This window comes from Falco peregrinus, chromosome 14 (genome assembly GCF_023634155.1).
Source record: "Falco peregrinus isolate bFalPer1 chromosome 14, bFalPer1.pri, whole genome shotgun sequence".
Lineage (NCBI taxonomy): Eukaryota > Metazoa > Chordata > Aves > Falconiformes > Falconidae > Falco > Falco peregrinus.
The window spans coordinates 4,070,110-4,091,094 of record NC_073734.1 but is presented as its reverse complement, the minus strand read 5'-3'; the positions used below and the strand labels follow the sequence as shown (position 1 = coordinate 4,091,094).

Sequence of the window (20,985 nt, the reverse complement as noted above, 5' to 3'; positions counted from 1 at the left end):
GACTGGGCAGGAGCACTGCGTCTGTACGGAGGACACACAGTCGACACACACCTGATCAGATTCCCTTCAATATTCACTGCAAATCTAAGAAGTGGAAATTCAGATGATGTGCAGGGCAATGGAAATTTGCACTCGGGAAAGGATATTAAAAACAAGCAGCTTCACTTAACACCAGTGATGAGCGCAGGGACCAGCACGGCTGGGACCAGGGCACACTCCGCTCCTGACCACAAACAGCCCAAAATTAAACCCCACGTTGTTTCCAGCGCCTCGCTACAACTGTTTCATGGCCTGCACGCTGTCAATTTATTCTCGAAAAAATTCTGCCCACTCCTGATGCCTTTGTGGCTGTTTGTAACCGGGGTAGGTACCTATTCACGTGGAGCTTCAAAAACCTGTTTAACTGAGAAAAGGCCAGACGGATGCCAGATTAATTCTGCACCCCTTCTGTTCATCTAGCTGACTCATTACACTTGGAAAGCTGGCTGCCTCTCCATGTAAACAGAGCACTGGCCTGTTTAACAGCTTGGAGGGAGTATTACATTTGCACAACAATTACCAACAAGGCTCGCACAGTCTTCGTTTCATTTTTAAGCACGTCTAATAAGAGTCAGAAGGGAGGTACAAATTCCTGGTTTGGAAGAGCTATCCCCAGCTTGCGGGAGCGACGGCAAGGCATTTCAAAGTTGCAAATCTAGGGCTGCAGAATTACGATTTGGCTTCAATCCCTCCTAATCTGGGAGCTGGACAAGTCACCCCCTTTCCACCACACCCCTCTCAACCTCACCTCCTTACCAAGAGACAATCATCACCCTTCCTATTTTGTAAACAATTAACTAAGCTCCTTGAACTAAATGATTACATGTCTGCTGCACAATAAGAAGTGGGAGACCGAGTGAGCTCAACAGAATATAATCCCTCGTACTTCTCCAGGAAAACAAAGGAGCTGTTTACCTCTGGCCAGCAGCCAGCCCCAGCTGCGCACGCCGCCGTCCCCTGCACCCAGCCCCTCGCCCGGCCAGCAGCACCCTGCCGCAGCCGGCCAGGCCGGGTCCCACGCCGGGTCCCACGCCTCTCCCCTGGGGAAGCAGCTGTGGACAGGGGACTCAGCCCTGGGACTCGGCCAGCCCGGCCGTGGCAGCTCTCGCCGGTTTGGGACAGCCAGCTCCAGCCAGCGGCCCCAAGTGCCTGCAGGGAAGGCCACTGCGGTCCCAGCCGCCGGAGCATGGCACACACGACTTTGCCTGCAGGGAGAAAGCTGGAAAAACTGACACGACACCCAGCCCAGCGGGAGAAGGGCTGCCCTGTGGCCCTTCCTGGGCTGGGGACCCTCCTGGCCGCTGCCTCCCCCCCACGGCAGGGGCTGGCAGATGGGGGTTCACAGCATCCCCAAGCACCCTCCTGGAGGGTGGAGGAACAGGACTGTGGGGGGCACGGCCAGGAGCGGGGCTGGAGCTGTGCGTCCGGGAACAGCAGGGCTCTGCAGAGCCAGTCTGGCCGAGCACACACGATCCCCTCCTCTCCCCTCGCCGGGGCGAGGAACCAGTTGAAAATGGTTTTTATTCCGCCCATGGCATGCCAAGGCGAAGCCACACACTAAGACCAAACATTTCTGTGGAGGACCTCAAAAGGCAATGGTCCCAAAAGGGATGGGAAGGGAAGGGGGGGTCATCTGTCCCCCCAAGCTGCAGGAGGAGGAGGAGGAGAGCACTGCTGGCTCCATGCTCGGCCCAGCAGGCCGTCTGGGCAGCTGGGAGGCAGCACAGGACCAGTCACACCAGTTAGCCAGGACCAGGCTCCCGGTGAAGGCCATGGGCAAATCGGGACAGGCACAGGGATGGTCAGAGCCCGCTCAGCCCCAGCCAGCCGACGCCAACATCGTGCCTGATGGGGGAGATTCCCCACCGTTAACAAACCCAGCGGACCCCGTGTACACCCAAACCTCTATCCCTACCTCTCCTGCCTTCACGGGCACAGAGAGCAGCATCCATGTCTGTGACAACAGAAAATGCAAAAAACGCTGAAGTCCTCAAATGCTTTCAGATGTATATCCAAGGTGGAGCGCCAGCTTTCCCTGGCTCTGCCTGCACCACAGGCTGCCCACCCCGTCCCTCCAAGCCTGCCCTCCCGCAGGTCCCTGCACAGCCTCTCACCCCGCTGCGAGCACACCAGCCGGGCTCCTGCCATCTCTATCCGAAGCCACAACAAATTAGCACATGCCCAAGATCTGTGCATCGGAGCCTGCCCATACCCTGCAGCCTGGAGTAAAGAAGATTGTGCAGACTTCCTTAAATGCCAGACAATAAGAAAAAAGCTGGCTGGAGGCTCTTACCCCTTACAAAAAACTCCAGTACAAGGATGGCAATTAGAGGCACAGACGTTATTTGCACAAATTCAACACATTTGTTTGGTCTGAAAAATTTGGAGTATGAACAAGCCCCACCAAAACACGAAAATTTTTAAACCTCAGGCTCCTTTTGAGGACTCTGTCCAGAAAAAGAGGTGTCTTTAAATCTCTGAATATTGCCTTAAAATAACAACTCACACAGATCACATCCAAAATTTGACACCCTCCCTCTCCCCAGCACCGGAAAGTACAGGAAATAAAACAAAAGTTGAAGTCTTTCAACATGCTGAACTGTGTCCTTCTCCATCAGCCTGCTGGTACCTTCACCGAGATGTTTGTCAGCCCTGCAAAGACCATCTCCCAGCCATGCAGTAGCACAGCACCTGCTGAGTCCGCACCAAAAATCATGGTGTGTATCACTAACAGGCTGCACGTTCAAAAAAGACACCATCACAGCCTCCACCCAGCACTGCCCACCTGCATCCTGCTCAGTGCTGGTTTACCAGCATGCTCCCAGCACCAAAGACAGGCTCTTCACCATGTTCTCCTTCACCTGTTAGGCCTACACAACTCACGACTAGTGCCTAAAACTGCTTGTGAGCACCGATGGGACATGCACTTTGGGGAACAAGGAACAATTGTTCTTTGTGCTCCAGCTTGGCTCTGGAAGAGTAAAGTCCGTCTTTTTCCACCATCAGTACATAAGCCCAAGAGCAGCAGGAGGCCTGCAAGCCAGCAGTGCAAACACAGGTGTGTTTCATTCAGCAGCCTTACAATGGGTAATCACAAAGATTAGCTATTAATAAGATAGTGCAGCACGAGGTGCTAATTCTTACAGCCATTATCCAAGACAAGGGAAATTGAGAGATCTCCACATTTCCCTGCTCTGAACCCAGCCGGCTGGAAAGCACACTTGCCTGATGTCACATCTGGGGTTACCCCAGTTTCCCAGCTCCATCATGCCCTCACCTTCGACTCAACATCTTCCCTCTTTACCCTGGGGAACTTGCTTTCTTTTTGTTCCTGACTTTTGAAGGGGAATATTGGTCCTTATCAGGATGAAACATCTTTCTTCACCTTTTTTCATGGATTCTCTCCTGTTCTCAAAATCAGTACCTGGTCCCCACAATAACTTTCCTTTCTTCCACCTTTCTCAAATATTTCTTTCACCTTAACCCACACAGTGTTTCCTGACCTCCTGATGTGCCTCTAATGACTCACATCTGGATGGACTGGCTTGGGGCTCAGGCAAGGCTTCGCTGGTTTCTGAAATATGCCCCAGCCAAGTACACTCGGCAACATGAATTAAAGCAGCTACTGGTATTTCAATCATTTGTAAACAGATGCCCCTTCCTGGTGTTTCTTAGGACCTGCAGAAAACAACGCAATGGAGAAGCTCAGCCTGCTGAGCAGTTTGTGCACACAGATGTGCACTTATATCTTCAAGGACCGTGGTCAAGATGATGCTCAGGACCTCACCAGCTGCTGTGAACATCCAGCTCCTCAATGGCTCTCCAGCCATGACTTGTTATATGAAACCATCCCTGCTAATGGGTTAAATTTAAACTGCTACCCTACACATAACCTGCCAGTGTCAGTTCCTGCCCAGCATCAGAAGACCGGGCACTGGTCTCAAATTCCGACAACTCTGAAGTTTTTCTATTCCATTCAGTGTTATTATCTAACAAGATTATATTTGGAAATTTATGACCAACTACCCTGTGATTCAGAATACTCCAGCTGGGACCGTTCTTGGGATACACTAAGTCTGAAAAGCGAGCCCTGACAGTACCCTGCAACCACGAGCAACCACTCTGCCTGTGTGGTTTCTCCGGGAGCAGTTTTTCCCACAAACTCTTCCCTCAATTACCTATATGCAGCTGCCTCTTGATATTGCTACATTTCTGGATGCCACTGATTATCTGGTTTCTGGCCAAGGTTACAAAACTGTTGTTTCAGTCAGTTCTCTGAGCTGTGGTTTGGGAGTGGGATCAGCTGTGATGAGGAAAACTTCAGAGCGGCTGGTGCGTTGCAGGGAGGCTGGAGCAGTGTGTGGCCCTGCCACACCACCATTAGTCAGAGTGGAAGAGCCGATTACGACGCCGTGTCCTCTCAGAACGAATTGCAGGATGGCTCCAGATCACCGGCTCAGACCAAAACCTGCTGGAGAGGGAAGACTTTGCACTTGGCCCATCTCCTCTCTGCTTCGCACAGAAACCCATTGGGCTTCAACCAGGTAAGAGCTGTAACCACATCTGCCACACAATCATCTACCGGACTTCTTGCACATCAACCTCCTTAAAACAGGGATGAACTCCACTCGGATATTCCCACTGCTGCTGTATATGGGAGGAAAAGTACTTCCCTAATTTACATCCCAAGGACTTACAGAAAGCAATACTGTGCACCTACAGTGATCGGCAATGCTAACTTTAAGCAGACTGCACACCATATTGCATGTCACATGCATTTAAGAGGAGAAAACGCAGCCCAAACCATCCTGCACACAGAAAACAGGGAAAATTTCCTGTTTTCTGTGTGCAGGATGGTTTGGAAAAAGAAAAAGACCCTGATGGCCTGAGAGGTACGAGGAGTGCAAAGCTCATATCTGCAGCTCACCATGACGCAAGCGGGGCGAACCTCCACAGCACACACGGTGCACCAACGTGCCGAGAGCCTGTCCTGAAGGTCCCACCAGCAGGGAAAGACGGGGATTCCCCAGAGCTGCATTATTCTGGCAAAATCTAAACAACACAAATCTGCACAATCTGCTCTGTTCCCAGGACGGTTTGGGGAGCCAGGCTCTGCCCCCTCCCCGTGCCTGGCAGGGTGCTATGGCTGTGGCTTGCTCTGCTGAACTGCAGCTCGAGGGGTTCATGAGCATTCGCCAAGCCCCAAAAATGAGCTGGGCCTGATTTTCAAGATGGAGAAACATGTCAGTGCAGACAAATTCCTGACCATCACTATCCTTGATTTGATGCCGACTAAATCACAGTGAACCAAAGGGCAACAGATGAAGCAGCAGCGAGCGACGGTGCCCTGGCAGCGAGCTGCGTCACCTACCCCACTGTCCCGGTGGCAGCCCGGGGACCCAGGCGTGATAGGCTGGCAGGGTCTGCTGGCACACACTGCTCCGTCCTCGGCCGGACTGCTCTGCATTCCCCACCTGCGTGTTTTCCATCTTCCCATTCCTGGCACTAGTGACTTGTCCCAAGGGGAGGCTGCGGGGTGAACACCATTCCTACAGAAAGCTCATGTTAGCTCCTGTGAGCCCCATCTGCTGCTTAGCTGCAGAGAAGGCTCAGGAAGGTATCAGAAAGAAGAATGCATTTGTGCTTGGTTTTGGCCATCTAAGTTCACACAGGTGTCTCTGTTACGTGGCTAAATCACCAATAACTTTGTGCCTTGTTTCCCTCCAGGAACTCGGTATCTGCACTGACGTAATGCAGCTGGGCTGGGGCGCAGCAGGCGGATTTTAGCAGTGAACTGAGACTCAGTCCTGTGAGTTTGAGCTGCTTTAATGAAATAAAAACTACATATTACTAGGGTGTATCTCTGTATATACATATGTACATGCACGCACATGCAAAAACACAAACACATATAATGTACGTGCACACCGCAGTAAAACCCCGAACAAGGCTCCTGCTCCGGTCCCGTCCAATTTTCTGTGTTCCATGCTTCATTACGTACAAGTCTAAGACAAAGACCAACTTCTACTACAAAGAAACCTACATGACTTAAGCCCTTAAACCCCAGAGGAGACAATAACCAAGCACGTTTTCATTACATAAGAAAGAAACCAAAAATATTTTGTAAAAGGTGCCACAGCCATTGCAACAGGATCCTTCCAGTCGAGGAGACCCTCAGCTCAGAGCTCTGCTACAACCAGCCTCACGCAGCACGGGCTCTGCAGACACCAGCTACACCCTAACAAAAAGCTCTGCTCGACCCTTGGCGGATTTGAACAAATGCTTCAGGATGTCTGTGTTTAAACTCGTGTTCAGTCCACGATATTGCAACAGCCAAGTAACATCATCTCCCAGCTGCGAGCATGAAAGACCATAATCATCTCAGCAAAACATTTCTCTTCCTCCCCGTTCTTGCACAATTCTTCCCAGGTTCCCTCTCCCCACCTCTGCATCCTGATGCAAACTGCAAAGCTTCCTTCAAGCACAGGAACTTCAGGAATATTTTGGTGACTTTCGCAGCAAGGACCAGGCAACAAAACAAGCCTCACACATAACCACTTTCCAGACAGGGGCCCTGAAGGCATCAGGCTTTACGGAAAAAGCAAACACAGAACTTCACTGATTTACTCTTATTTGGGTCTGCAAACACAGGAGTTCTGTTTTGGCTGTCTGCCTCTCTCCTTTTCAACTGAGGCCAGTGGGCTCGAGATCGATGTTTTATCCATATACGAAACACTTTGCAGCAAAACTGGTATTTGTTTGCCATACTACTGGCAGCTTTTAAACAACAGGGCAAGAACTGAACAGAGATGGACATAAAAAAATAGTTGCACAGAACCAGAAAACCCCAGAACCCTGAAGTGTTATTCCAGTAGAGAAGGGAAGACAGCAAAAACTTGGATGCTCTGATTTTCCAGACTAACCAGAAGACTCCAGTTACACAGGGCTCACATCAGAAGTGCCACATCAGTCTCCCAAGCCTTCTATTAACACATTTCTCAAAGTTTTATTCACACACAGGCACACACACCCGATACTGGAAACACACAGCAAGGTAATACCCCCTGACCTAGTGCTGGCAAGAACCTGCCTTCAAGCGGAGAGGTGGAGCCGGTGAGCTGGCGGACCCCTCCAACTGACGCTGCCAGGCCACCGCTCCGGCTTCACGCATGGGACTTCTGCTTCCCCTAAACCCCCAAACGCCATGGTAGCAGATGCACATCCTGAGAATACCCAAGGTGCCTAAGCCATGTTCTGCTCTGAAGGAGTTTCCTTCTCTACTAACAAGCCCAGGGCCGTGAGCAGACAGACCTCCCACCTTCAGCACTTGCAGGCATCACTGTCCACCACGAGGTGCAGCAGCCAAATCCACCACCACAGCCAAAACCCAGCGCAGGACAATGCATCAAAGCTGCAAATCTGCTGTGCTCCCAGCAAAACACCAAGCTCATGTGACATTCTCCCTCAAGATATGGAAAAGACTGATTCATAGCTCACATTAAACTGGGAAGCCTGTAAGCATGCAAGGAACTTGGTGGGGGAAATATAGTCTAGCCCATGTAAAGTTTCAGTGTTCTGCCAGGGCAGCACCCGGGCAGGGAAGCCTTTCTTACAAACACACCACACCTCATGGAGCAAGCACGGCACCAAGCCAATGCCAGGCAACCACCGGGCTACGGAGGGGGAAAGGCTTCTGCCAGTTTCAAAGGTCTGTGCTGCAGTGCAGGCAGGGAGGGAAGGGGGAGCGAGCGCTACGGAAGGTCTGCTGCACACATTTCTGGCCTGCAGGGCAGCCACACACACACGGTGCTGCTCTCCAAGCTGGCTACATGCACAGTTTTGAACTGCTAATGCTTCCTCCCAGCCACCGCCGCTCCCCCTCCCAGCAAAACTGTCACCACGCTTTTTGTACTACTTAAAACGATGCTGCGGCTCCCTGAGCCCCGACACACTGATACGGACAGCAGATTTCCCAGATTATTGCAGCCCGAGCTGGAAGTAGAGCTCCGTCTGTAGCTGTGCGTCTGCTGATGACAGACCACCACCACGCTGCTATTTAACAAGCTGTACAACAGGAAAAAAGCTTGCTGTGGCTTCTGTGGGGCTCTGCGCGCTGCAGCCAACGCGGAAAAAACAAAGCATTGAGTTTCTCCAAGCAAACCACATGCCCTCCGCTGCCGGCTGCCAGGCATACGGGGAGAAGCACCTTGCCTGCTACCTTCGTCACTTCTGCTCGCCTTGTTTCAGAAGCCAAATTCCCTGGCTGGTTTTCCTGTTCCTGGTCCAACAAGCGGTGCCTCCGCTGCTGCGGGTGCCGGCAGGGTCCCTGCCCACGGCCGCACCGGTGCCAGGAGGCTCATACCTGGCTCAGCACGCTGCCCAGGACCCCAGCTGTAAGCACGTAAGAACAAAGTGGCCATCCTCTTCCAGGGGATGGCAGGGAAGGTTTGGGCACAACACAACCCTGCTGCTGGCTTGCGAAGAATCGAACCAAGGTTCATTCTGCAGCTCTCCTGTCTTCTTCCTCTGTCTCCATCTCTCAAATTACAGTGCTTTCGAAGGTGACCTACTGTACATAAAGACATAGGAATGCATTTACCAAAAAGGGGATATTCTTGTATTCAGTTTTCTCTACAAAGCTATTGTTGAATGTGTCATCAGAGCAGGAGCGATGGAAAGCTGTAAAAATGGGCCCGCTTTAACAGATCGTTTCTGTAAGGGCATGGGCCTCCACCCTTCAAAAAAAATTGAGAGCCTCTCCTGACTTTGAGCCTAATTAAGTTACACGTACACGAGGCCTCTTGTAAGACAATTTGTTATAAAGCTACTGCTTAAACACTCGCCGAAAACTGAGCCAAGTTGAGACTATCTGGAGCTGCATTTCAGCAGCTGACCGGCCACGTGCCATGTTGGGAAGCGTGAGGCTCTGCAGATGTCCCAGCACCACCACACATCCTCACCGTGGCTCGCCCAGGAGCCCAAGCATCTCTAAAAAGGCAATACGCCGACAAAACATATGTGTGGCAAGTTGGGGGGGGGGGGGGGGGGGGAACCCCAACAACTAGATTCTCTGCCGCCTCCTTGTCTTCCTTAAAAAAGAAAGGTCTGTCTCCCAGCTGCGCCCTGGATTCGCCCACCTCCCGCAGGCTGAGGAGCCCAACGTGACAACATGGCACTCGGCAGTAAAATTTGGAAAAGGGAAGGATCAAAGTCAGGCTTATTGACCCCAGGGGAAAAAAACCAGAAACCAGCAGTGAAAGGTAGTCTCTGCCCAAAGAGCAGCCCAAAGTCAGTCTGCAAACAGATTAAAATAACACATTAAGGGGCCTGTAGAGCCAAGCCTTGGAGCATAAATCATTAAGATACAGGTAGGAATGGTACGACCAGAGCAGTACTATTTATACTTGGTCCCCCAGGTCTGCACCAGGCAGACGTGGCTGGCACCTGGCAGACCGCACACGTGCTCTCATCAGGATCACAGCAGGCAAAGGAGACATTTGGTTCTCCCGGTAACACTGCACCAGGCACCACACCGCCTGTGAACAACAGCCTTGAGAGGCGAGCACAACCAGCTTCTGTCTCCGTGATCTGAGGACTAAACCTTCTCAAAATCCAGGACGCAACCCTGGGCTGTATGGCAGTACCAGTCCAGCACACGGCCACACCGAGCCCACTCCCACCCGTGCCAGGACGCAGATGCCCACCAGGGTGCTGACAGGGGGCTCAGCCCCAGGGGGTCTCAAGGGCAGGACAGGGGTGTCAGGCTTGGACAGTCTTGGTGCTTCACACTCCTGGCTTGGTCCCTTACTGCACATACCTGTGCGGTGAATTAGGGCGCAGAAAATGGCTCAGCCAGGTCTATGCCTGCAAACTGCTTTTACCCCGCAGCCAAGCACAGAGGCGAGGGGGACAGAAAACACCCAGAGCTGCAGTGCCCACCCTCTGCACGGTGAAGCCCTGCCACCCCCCCCCAGAGCTTCCCGCAGACCATGCAGCCTTGTCAGCAAGTTGTAACCAAGAACAGCCCTGCAGAGCCTGGCCAGCACTGAGGACCACTGCCCAGCGCTCCCAGAGAACGCCGTGGCTTGCATACCACAAACCCCGAGCTGGAGGGTACGGGACTCATTACTTAAAGACAAGGGTATAGTATGGTATCTGAATTCACCGGCAGGCTCCTCTGCTGTGCCTGAGTGCCAGTACCGTGAGCTCCACAATCTGCAGGAGCAACGCTGGAATTTCAGGGTTTCCTTTGGCTGTTTACCTGCTTAACTGATTGGCATCAGCAGAGTTAAACGCTCTGCATTGGGAAGGGGTTTTACAGCCTGCATGCTCCACGCTGGCTTTGGAGAGAGCGTTTCTCATGGCTGGGTACATCCCATCTCCCCTCCGAGCTCTGTTTACCCACGATAGCAGCCTGCTGCCCCGGCTGTGCAAACACCGGCCCCGGGAGCTGCTGGCACCCGCACAGTATCGTGGCAACGTGGCTGAAGCCAGCTTTGCAAACTCACAAAGTGTGCAAATTAATTTCATTATCCGCTCTTGCACATCATGAGGAGGGAAAACAAATAACCTGCCTGAAAGTACATTCTAGTAATTATTAACACGGCGTAAGTTAACCCCAGGGGAGTGGGAGGAAGGACTGGCCGGAGAGGAGAGCCTGGCACTTGCCTGTTTGCTAGAGCACACAGCATGTCAGTACTTTTTAAATACAAAATCCGGACTTACGATGAATTCTGTTCCCTGTTTAGTCCAAGGATTCTTCATTTACTTGGCTGAACCTACATATTCTCCCAAACATTTACCAAGTAAAGCTGACCGTTCAAATATTTCACTAGCTAAGCTCTTCACTTCCATTTGCTTTCGCTTTGACATCTCTCTTCCCCCCAGAAATGCTCCGGAGTCACCCACCCTTTGGCAGAGCTGTCAGGATTGTACACGAAACCTTCTTTGGTGATGACTAAAGCCCAGGTATGTAGTGAGAGTTCTGCTTGCTATTTTACTTTAGATTAAAAAACATCCTTCAGCTTAGCTGCGATGCTGGTCTGTACCAGTAATCCCCCTCCCCCACACACAGGAGAGCAAAAACTGAGATTTAATACCCTACAGCACACAATAATTTAATCCAGTGCTGTATGTCTGGATTACACGACCCCTTTCCCATAAGGACAGGCACAAAACCAACGTTGTAGCAAAATGTGTTTATGGAGCTGGAATTTTTGCTTGTGGAATTCATGTAATTATTTTAATTCCTAGAAATCCTTGTAGCTCCTGTATCACCCTTGACAAAATGGCTATAGATGATAATGAACCCACAGCTCTACCACAACTGAAAGTACTCCTGAACACTGCCGAGAAGACACCTCCCTGCCCGCTCCAGCCGCCTTCCCACAACAGGACACTTGGAAAATACCTTCCAAGCTACCCAGTTTGGAGGAATTGTTAAATCGTGGAAAACTGGGGGGATCTCAGGTTGGAGGAGAGCTTAGTAGACCATTACAAACCTACAGCAGGGCTGTGGCAGAGCTCCAGCAAATCTTACAGCATTATTAGTAAGCCATTAAGAGGCGCTGTCAAGACAGATAGGCATTAAGATTACTTTACAAGGCAGTTGTCAAGGATTTCAGGATGCACCCGTTGCTGCAGCAAGCAGCTCAGTTTTCACTTTAAAAACGACTCTTGTGTGAGCATTTTTTTCTAAGGGAACTTGCAGTAATAAGACGAGATGTTTTTCAAGGTAGCTAACGCAGCCACATTTTAAAACCCTGCCTGGCACCAGGACAAAGTGCCTGCACGCATCATGCACTGGGGTTTGAACTGAATTAGTCAGAGCCTGGTCTGGACAGGGTTCCTGTACAAACCTGCTCCCACTGGAGCGTTCAGCCAGAGCAGACACAGCCCCGGGACAGAGCAGCCTGATCCAGCAGCGCAGATACATGCCACAGTCTAAAGCCTGAGACGGGCTCTTCTGTACCCTGCCCCGGTGCAGGCTCCTGCCCCGGTGCAGGCTCCTGCCCCACCGGGCTGCTCGGTGCTGCTGGAGAGGCAATCACCAAAGCACCTCAGTCCGTATGCTCCGGTCCTCCCTGCCCTTGTCTTTGTTTTTGGAAGGAAAGCGCAGGCTGCATAGCTACAATACTTGAAATGAACTCCCCAATGGTTCTAAAAGCTTTTTACTCGCCATGTTTTTGAGAATATCAATATAAATAGAACTGCACAGAAATTCTTTCATGTTCTTCTGATGGCTGGCGGGCTTGGTGCGCTGCTCTGCGAGTCAGATTACGCTGAACAGCTCGGGAGCACAGTGACCTTCAAAGGCTTCCCCAGCCTTCCCTCTCCTCCCACTCCAGCAGAGACCACTGGAGAGCGAGGAGAAGCAGCAGCTTCAGACGGGACCTATATGATCCATTCGTATCACATCACCGTATCTCACTGCCCATCTATGTAGGCAGAGATTTCCACTGACCGAACCCAAAGGCATTTTCACATCCCCACCTATGCCCAACCTGTTTCTGTATGATCCATACACTGTAACAACCTATTTTCACTAAGTTAAGTAAAAGTGCAAGGATTTGAAGCCAAGCCCATTCCTTTGGCTCTAACCTTTCTGGGTTTGTGGGGTTTTTTTCCTCCTTTTTCTCTCTCCTGAGCCTCAGACCTCCCATAAGATTTCCCATTTACAGCTTCGCACTTCCCCACCTTGCTGGACCCTTAAGCCGCCACATGATTTTACAGGAACAGCTATAAGCAGCACATTTAATTCAGCTTGACTTTCCTGCTTTTTTTTTTTTTTTTTTTTTTTTAAAATGAGCAGTACAGCTTTCCATAGTCTGTCAATGTGGAATCAAAGATCACCCACAATACCATTCCCACTTTCTCCCATTTTAATGGCACACTAAGCATTTCACAGAGCACAGAGGGAAGACCTTTATGCCATGAAGAGGACAATTTTCTGATTTTCTAATGTTAGAAAGCACCTGTTTCTACTTTTGATGGGCCATAATATATTGTCCATAAGTGTGTGTGCCTGCAGGGAACACTGCCAGTCTGGAGCTGGAAGCAGGCTCTCCCAGCTGGCTTGCCACTGCCGTGCTGGATGGACAGGGGTCCATCCGCTGGGTCAGGGGACCTCACCCGGGCTGGTTTTCTCTCCCATCCTTACGTCTTTTGCACCTGCGGCACGTGACTCCAGTCTTCAGCTGAGTTTTGCCCTCACTGTAGTGCAAGTTAAACACGCTGCTGCTGCCATCAGCCCAAGGGTGTGAGTCACAACCAAGCCTGCACATGAAGCAATTTGCTTAAAATTCAAAGGAAAATGTTAACACCTCAGCACTGTATGGGTAAAGTCTATCTCTACCCCATCACTCCAAACTGCTGCGCTGCAGCAGCTGATCAGCTGGGGTCGGTGTGCCCTGAGCCATCAGAGACCGAACGGCTGGAGCCAGGAAACACCTGCCCGTGCCCAGCAGCTCCCACAGCCCAGACGGCAGCGCACCAGGGGGCTTCACCGACTGGTGTTCCCCCACAAACCCTCCTTCTATACAACAGCAGCAAGAGAAACATTTCGCCCAAGACACAAACAGCAAGAAAAGATCTCAAGGGCGATTACCCCCCCCACACACACGCTCTGGAATGCAGCTCCTTCCCAAGTGGCCAGGGCAGCTCAGGTTCGGAAGGACAGCTGAACGTAGCCCCTGTGTAGAAATTATTCCCGGCTACATTTTATAAAAACTGGTATTATTTGTCTGTTTTAGCAAGCCCTAAAACTCTTTGCTACCCTTAACATTTTTTGATTCTGAGTTCCATAGGATTTACATTTTTTTCAGTGCTAAATTCTCCCATACAATAAAAGGCAAACAATTTAAATTTAAAATTTACAGGTTACCCTGTAAATCTACGTCACAGAGTCACAGAACGGTTTGGGTCGGAAGGGACTTTAAAGACCATCTAGTCCCCCCCTGCCAGGGGCAGGGACACCTGCCACAGCCCAGGCTGCCCCCAGCCCCGTCCAGCCTGGCCTGGGACACTGCCAGGGATGGGGCACCCACAGCTGCTCCGGGCAGCCTGGGCCAGCGCCTCGCTGCCCTCACGGGGAAGAATTTCTTCCTCATCTCTAATCTAAATCTACCCTTTTTTTTTTTAAAAACCATTACCCCTTGTCTTATCACTACAGGCCCTGCTAAAAAGTCTGTCCCCATCTTTCTTACAATCCCCCTCTAAGTCCATTAAGAAGCCTTAAGAACTTCAAAAAACCAATCTTACCGCAGAGTTAAGTTTGCTGATCAGGGTGAGTGGCCGTTACACAAGAACACAGGCTGCAAACACCATCATGACACCCAGTAAAGGTCAGACCCACATTATTTACTTATTCATTTGTGATGAGGACACGTCCCAAGCCATCTCTCATTCATCTCCTTTAAATGCACATGACTCCTCCAGCCTCCTGTCCCCCTCTGCGCTTCTATGGAGTCACTGCCTGGGAACCTCACTGATATTAAATTCCTACAGCAACGCTGCAAGTTTTCAATATGCTTTTCAGCCTTTCTAATGACTTGCTATCACATTTTCTTAAAAATTGTCTGCTTTCCAGCGAAATAGTGGTTTACACTGCTTTTCGTGAAACATCGCCATGGTTTCTTCCTGCTTTCCATCAGCCATTCCAATGCTCACTACCAAGTAGATCAAGGAATTTATCCAGTTTTAAACCACGTTTTGCAATTTTTTACACCCAGTTCTGCTGCCAGCCTGGTATCCCTCTGACGTGGCAGCAGCTGGGGGGCAGCTGCCTGTGTCACAGCCAGAACAGAAAGCCACTGCGAACATCCAGGCAGCAGTTCCCTGAACTGTGTCCTGAATTAACGCCAAATCAATAGGCATTTGGGTGACCGAAACCGCTGTCACTGCTGCCTGCCTCTGATCGACTCAGCCCCACGCCACAGCGGGCGCTCACGGCTTCGCTCACCGAGTGCTGCTTTTGCCAGAATTGCTGGCTGAAGCCGCCTTCACTTCCCCTGCCACCTGTCATCTCATTCCATCAGGAGCAATCGCTTTCAGGGCCATGCCGTGAGCTGAATCACGGAACCTGCCTGGGCTGAAAAATCCCTCTGCAGTGGAGTTCCTCTGGATGGCATCAGCTCCTGGACTTGTTCTTCTTGGCAGCTGGAGAGGCAGAATGGTGATGGCACCACCTCGACACAGCCCCGAGACCCTCCTGTACTCCCAGGCTTGGCACCCGGACACCATCACAGTGCTGATGCTCACAAGAGCTGCAGCTCAGTAAAGTAGCTCAGTGTGGCTGGACTTGAGGGCCAGGTCTCCAACCTACACTGCCTGGCTAATTTGCCACTTGACAGAGGTCAAACAAGCCTTCACAGAAAATAGCACGAGTGACAAGACTCCTTAAGGCCAGACTTCAGCTACAACTGCCTTAAATGCCAGTCGCTAACAAACCAATCCAGTGGTACTCCACCACAGGCTGCTGCACCATGCCAGGAGCCACCAGGGATGGACCTCTGGAGCCTCCTGTCCCAGCCACGGCACCCGTTGTGTTCCAGACCCTTCCGCAGGCCAGCCCGGGCAGCAGAGCGGCCTCTTGTGCCTCCTGGCATGTTGGATCACACAGTCTGGCTATGCCAGGACTACATCACTTGGCAGCCACCCCCCAGTGCTGAAGGGGACGGGCCCAATTCATTTCAGTTTCTATAAACCCTTTCACCTTGGAGCCTCATGACTGAAATTGAGAGATTAAAACCAGCTTTTGCAACACAAAGCGTTAATTGTTTACTTTAGGTACCAACCAGAGGGTGTAAGGACAAACCGTGTGTTTCCTGATCTTGCTGGGTTTTTTTACAAGCAACAGTAGGTCTCTGCCACCTCGGGCAGCCCTCGCTTCACCCCCAGTCCTCTCTGGCAGATGCTTGGACCATCACCAGGTTGTTCCCACAACCTCCACACCTTTCTGGGCCCAGAGGTTCACTAATGCCACTGACTCCCAGCTCTCCGCGGCCAGATTATCCAGGCTGAGATTATCTGCGGCGCAGAGGCGAGCCAGCTCAGGGCTGTTAGCCGGGATGCGGCACTGCACCAGCGCGGCCATGCTGCTCCGGAGCCGGTTCTGACACAGCACCCAGAGAGCTGCTTCCATGTCACACCCGGCCTCAGCCAATACATCCCACAGGGCCGAGCTGCTGCACACAGCGCCCATGCGCCTGCCCCGTAGGAGCTGACAGGACGGGCACGCCAGCAGCTCCCACGGCACAGGGACTGGCACGCCAGCAGCTCCCACGGCACAGGGACGTTGATGAGATACAAGCTCCACGCTGCAGCACCAGGTGCCACACTGTGCCGGGACGCACCGGGTCTGCACAGGCACTGACCCTGGCAGAAGCAATGCTTTACCACCGCATGAGCCCAGGCAGGGCTCCTAGGCTGCGCCTACGCCATGCATCCAGCACATCCCATGATACTGGGATCTATGGGATATTTTGGTATTGGATTTACAGCAAAATGTGGCTACGCTGCCCTCTGCTAGGATGAATGACAGCAAATTAAATTAATCTGGTATCCTCCTCTGGACCACAGCTTAACCTTTGGATGAACAAACCAATTCTGCCTGGCTAGAACCACGCATTTATGTAGTGAGGATGTATCACGCTGTAGCCCCTATGTGTGGCACCATGCTCCTCCATTAGCCTTTTTTCCCCTATTTCTGCAAGGATTTATCCGAGTCCCTGTTCCCCACTTTCTGATGGATTAATTTACTCTGTCATTAGATCAAAAGGTGTTATATCAAAGGAACAAATGGAGAACCATACACCGCTTTCACAAAAGATACAGGTATTTCCCAGTGCATCAGAGCTTTGTTCCAGGCTCTCTACGATGACGCTTTGCAAAGGTTGCTATAAAATCTGGGATTCATGCACAGCCTCTGCTTACAGCTCCTCTGGTAAAAGCTCCAGCAAATTCCTCTAACATGCCATGCTGTCCTGCTACAGCAATGCAGAAACACCAGCCAAACACTCTCTCAAGGCCTGGCTATCACTGAACAGCAACGGTTTCTTACGCAGGCAGGTTTGTGAGCCGGCTTTGGGCGACAAGAGCACCACGACACTCACAAAATGACAGGGAGCATGGTGCACAGATGCCAGGAAAGCCTGGCAGAGGATCCTGACCTTTCTGCTTCTCCCTGAGCTGCCTCAGTTTGGACCTTGGGATGATTCCGTCTCCTCAACCACTGCCACCAAACAGCTGCAGATCCTCTGCCAGGCTTTCCCCCTGCTCAGGCACAATTACTTTGTTGGTTATAGACTGGGAAACTTCATGTTCCAGCCCGCTGGATTTGTGCAGGCCAGTCCAAAGAACTCCTTATTTTCTTTCACTTTACACTACACAGCTCTATTGCCAGAAGAGCATTTAAAAGCCATTAATAACTACAGGCTGGGACAAAACAACGCTGTTATCACTCCATCAAACAAAACCTCTGCCATGTAGCTGCTGTTTGTGACGGTCAGTAACAAGGGCCAACATGCATGGCCTAAAAGAATATATGAAAGGTTGCAAAAATAATCTGCTGCAGGTTAATGCTTACCTGCAGCTCTTAGGAAGATGAGCAATATTGCACATAAAGGCACCGGTACTGTGCGGTGCCGGGGTGGTGAGCCAGGCTTCTCTCAGGGGAGCACCTTTTGCTCTCCCCAACAGCCAGCACTGCACTGTCCCCCTGCTCCAGCAGTCCACACAGATGTAGGAGGCAAGGACCAACCATTATTTGTAGTGGTTTTACTTCAAAAAGGACAGGCAAAAATAGCTGTGGATATCACACAGAGCTGGTCTCCATCTACCACGATTTTTGCAGATGCTCCACTCTTGTGAACGGGGAATTTTTTCTTGCTTTCTAAAAACTGATTCAGGAACACATCTATTTTAGCACTGAAATGTGCAGGACGGTCTGGCTGTGCAGAAGGAACAACTCAGCACTTTGCAGGAGTGGTACATGCAGCGCACAGACACCGAGCAAAACGCATTGATTAGGATGGGGCTTTGCATACTAATTTACATTATAACTGTTCCACCACCATTGTATCAGGGCCGGTGAATGGAGGCATTGTCTCAGGGCAGAGCATTCTTCATACCAAGCCCCTGCAAATGGGAGCCCTGGTGCTACCTAATAACAAAAACAAAATCTCAGCAGAAGTCCATTAGCATCCAAAGGGCAGGAGCCTGAATGCATCAGAAGAATTCTTTGAAAAGTAAGAGTGAAACGAATGTAATAAAATGCTACTATTAAGTGATACTCATTGTCCAAATTAAACCATCAGAAGCAAAGACCTTGACTCTCAAAATTTATTCAGCACAGCACATGCTGCAGAGCCCGGGAACAAGGCTATTACCGATTTTAAACCCTGGACTTGTCCCAAGTATGGATTACTTGATTTCTTCATGAGCACTTGATCACATGGCACTATATTTGGATTCCCAGAATAAAAGCTCAAATCTTCAGGCAGGTGCGCGTGGCTACACCCCTCCCGCACACATGCAAATCCCCACTTGCACCCAGACCACAGAAGATGATGTCTGTAGGCCAGGAACTGCAGGAGCTATTAAATGCCCCAACACGGGAGCAGGCTGAAGACTAGAAGAGAGCCCAGCACTCTTCAAAGCAGCGAGGCTGAAAGCAAGACAGAAGACTTTTCTAGAAACAGCAAAAAAAGTGCAATATTTCCCTCTTTCTGCAGATGCTGGCAGCATGACTGGCCCAGCAGCGCTGGTAAGTGCAGACCTTCTCACTCGAGGAATGCTTGCGTTCCTCCAAAGCAGGGGAGAAACCACAGACTTCTCCGCTACACAGAACACATGATGCCATGCAATGCCATTGTGGAGTCATGAGTTGGTTTGCTGGTTTGTTTATTTAAGGTACAATTCCTAAAACTCTTACATACTAAGATAAAACCTCGGCTATCTGTTGCTTCTTTAGCTTTTCGATGGCCATCACAGATCAAGAGCTGCCAGGAGGGTCCGAGCAGCAGCCTTGAACTTCAGAGCCAGATGAGCGAGAGGCTGACCCGGGAAGCCGCTCTCGTAGCTGTGCCGCAGCTGGCCGCCCTCACCGGGGGTCTTGCGCTCTGAAGCAGCTGAACCAAACCAAAGGGACAGGACAGTGCTTCCCCGCTCCCAAAGCTAGCCCAGAAAACTGACCTCCTGGGTTTCAAAACCTGCTAAGCTCCTTGTCTGCAAACCTACCACCCAGCTGCCTTCTCCTTTTCCCAGAGTAGCCGGTGGTTAATTCACATGCCAGGTGTACCTGGGGCTCCCCCCCACCTGCCTGCTGGACCCTTGCTGCTTCAATCCTCTTTTTACCCCTTAGCTCATCACTGAGCCCCAGACTGCTATGGGGACGAAGCACAACACGCTCCCACACACCTGCAATGCTATGAGGAGCAACAGGCAAGCCAGCGACTCGTGCTACAATAACCCGCCTCAACGCACCGTTTAAAAAAACAAGCAAACAAACAAACAAGCCCAAAAAGCCAAGCTCTTTTCTAATTTTACTGAGCCTTCAACCTCTCGCCTTTGGTGTCAGCCCCAGCAGTGCCCATCCGCAGGCACACACAGCTGAAAGAGCAGCTCAGACGGAGGGTGTGCATGCTCTGCCTGTCATCCCAGCAAGCTGGCTGCTGTGTTCTTGCAAGCTTTCTCAAGCACTTTGTTAGCAGGGGCTCACTGTGCAAGGAAACAACATCAAAGTAGCAAACGCCAAGCGAGTAACTCCCCGAGAGCAGACAGGCCGGCCCAACCAAGCCCACCAACTTTTCTTGTTTAGTGCATTTTTTCCTCTGGAAAGTTACGAGATGGGCTCTGGCTCCCACAGCTCACATCAAGTTTTGGTGTAGAAAGCGTTTTCCTGCGGTGTGCCGCATGCATGCTGCCACCCCTGTGTCACAACAAAGCAAAGGGCTCACCTCGATGTTTTACAGAGCTTCAGGACCAGTGGGTCACGAACAGGTACTCATCCCAGCTGCTCAGTATGGGCAGCCCCTCGGGAAGCCACCTGCTCTGCCACAAGCCAAGAGGTGTGCAGAAGGAGCAGGGTGCACTCGAACAGCGCTGTGCTGCTCTCGGGAGAGGGTAAAGCACAAGAATCTTGTTTAAAAAGCACTGGATAACCACCAGTCCTCCCACTGCTTTTGTGTGCGTTAGCCTGGCCCCAGGTAAGCAGAACAAAAGTCAGCCAAACATCACTTTCAAATTTTTGATGTCATTACTGCAAATGGAGAGCTAAACAAAAAAAAAAAAAAAATCCATTTAAAGTGAACCCTAGAAAATTAGAAGGTTGGGAAAGCGCGCAAATTCTATATAAACAGTGTAGTTTAGTAGTCAAGGCCTCCTGGAAATATGGTTGTATTAGAAAATTGCTACATCACCACAGCATTTCTCGTATCACGCTTCAGCACGGAATATTTCACTTAGTTTCTTTTCTCAATCGCTTCATGAACCCTACATGTGGACATTTCAAAACAATGCCACTTGCGGTTCCCCGACACACAGGATCTGCATATCAATGTCCCCCTGGCCCCTTCAGCTCTGCAGAGAAAGGCCATAATCTGGGTTTTGTTCCCGGGCTCTAGGCCCCACGGAGTGGAGCGGGAACTGGGCTGTGCAACCTCTATTCACCCTCCCCAAGCCCTGGGAACATCTTTGTAGCCCAGGACAGGAAAGCTGGGGGAGGAGGAGCCGGGAAGGGGCCCGAGGACAGTTCGGGAGCCAGGCTGGGTGGAAGGATGGTGCACTGCATCAACCTATTTGCTCTCCTTCATCAGAAACTTCCAAGGGGATCGGTACAGACCCCAACGGGGGAATCCATGCAACGAGACCGCAACCATCCCCATCAAGCCACTTCTTGAAAGAAAAGGCCACACCAGAAATCATAGGACTGGGGGCATTTAAGCTGCA

At 51.1% G+C, this 20,985-nt stretch overlaps 1 protein-coding gene and 1 long non-coding RNA gene across 6 annotated transcripts in view; one reads left to right on the top strand and one right to left on the bottom strand.

Moving 5' to 3' along the window:
- Nucleotides 1-20,985, bottom strand: part of ANKRD11 (ankyrin repeat domain containing 11) — a 159,869-nt gene that overhangs the window by 42,865 nt on the left and 96,019 nt on the right. The window lies entirely within an intron of this gene.
- Nucleotides 8,629-12,019, top strand: LOC114011589 (uncharacterized). Its single transcript, XR_003553555.2, has 3 exons — nucleotides 8,629-10,844; nucleotides 10,927-11,007; nucleotides 11,293-12,019. It is a non-coding gene; the product is annotated as an uncharacterized LOC114011589 (long non-coding RNA).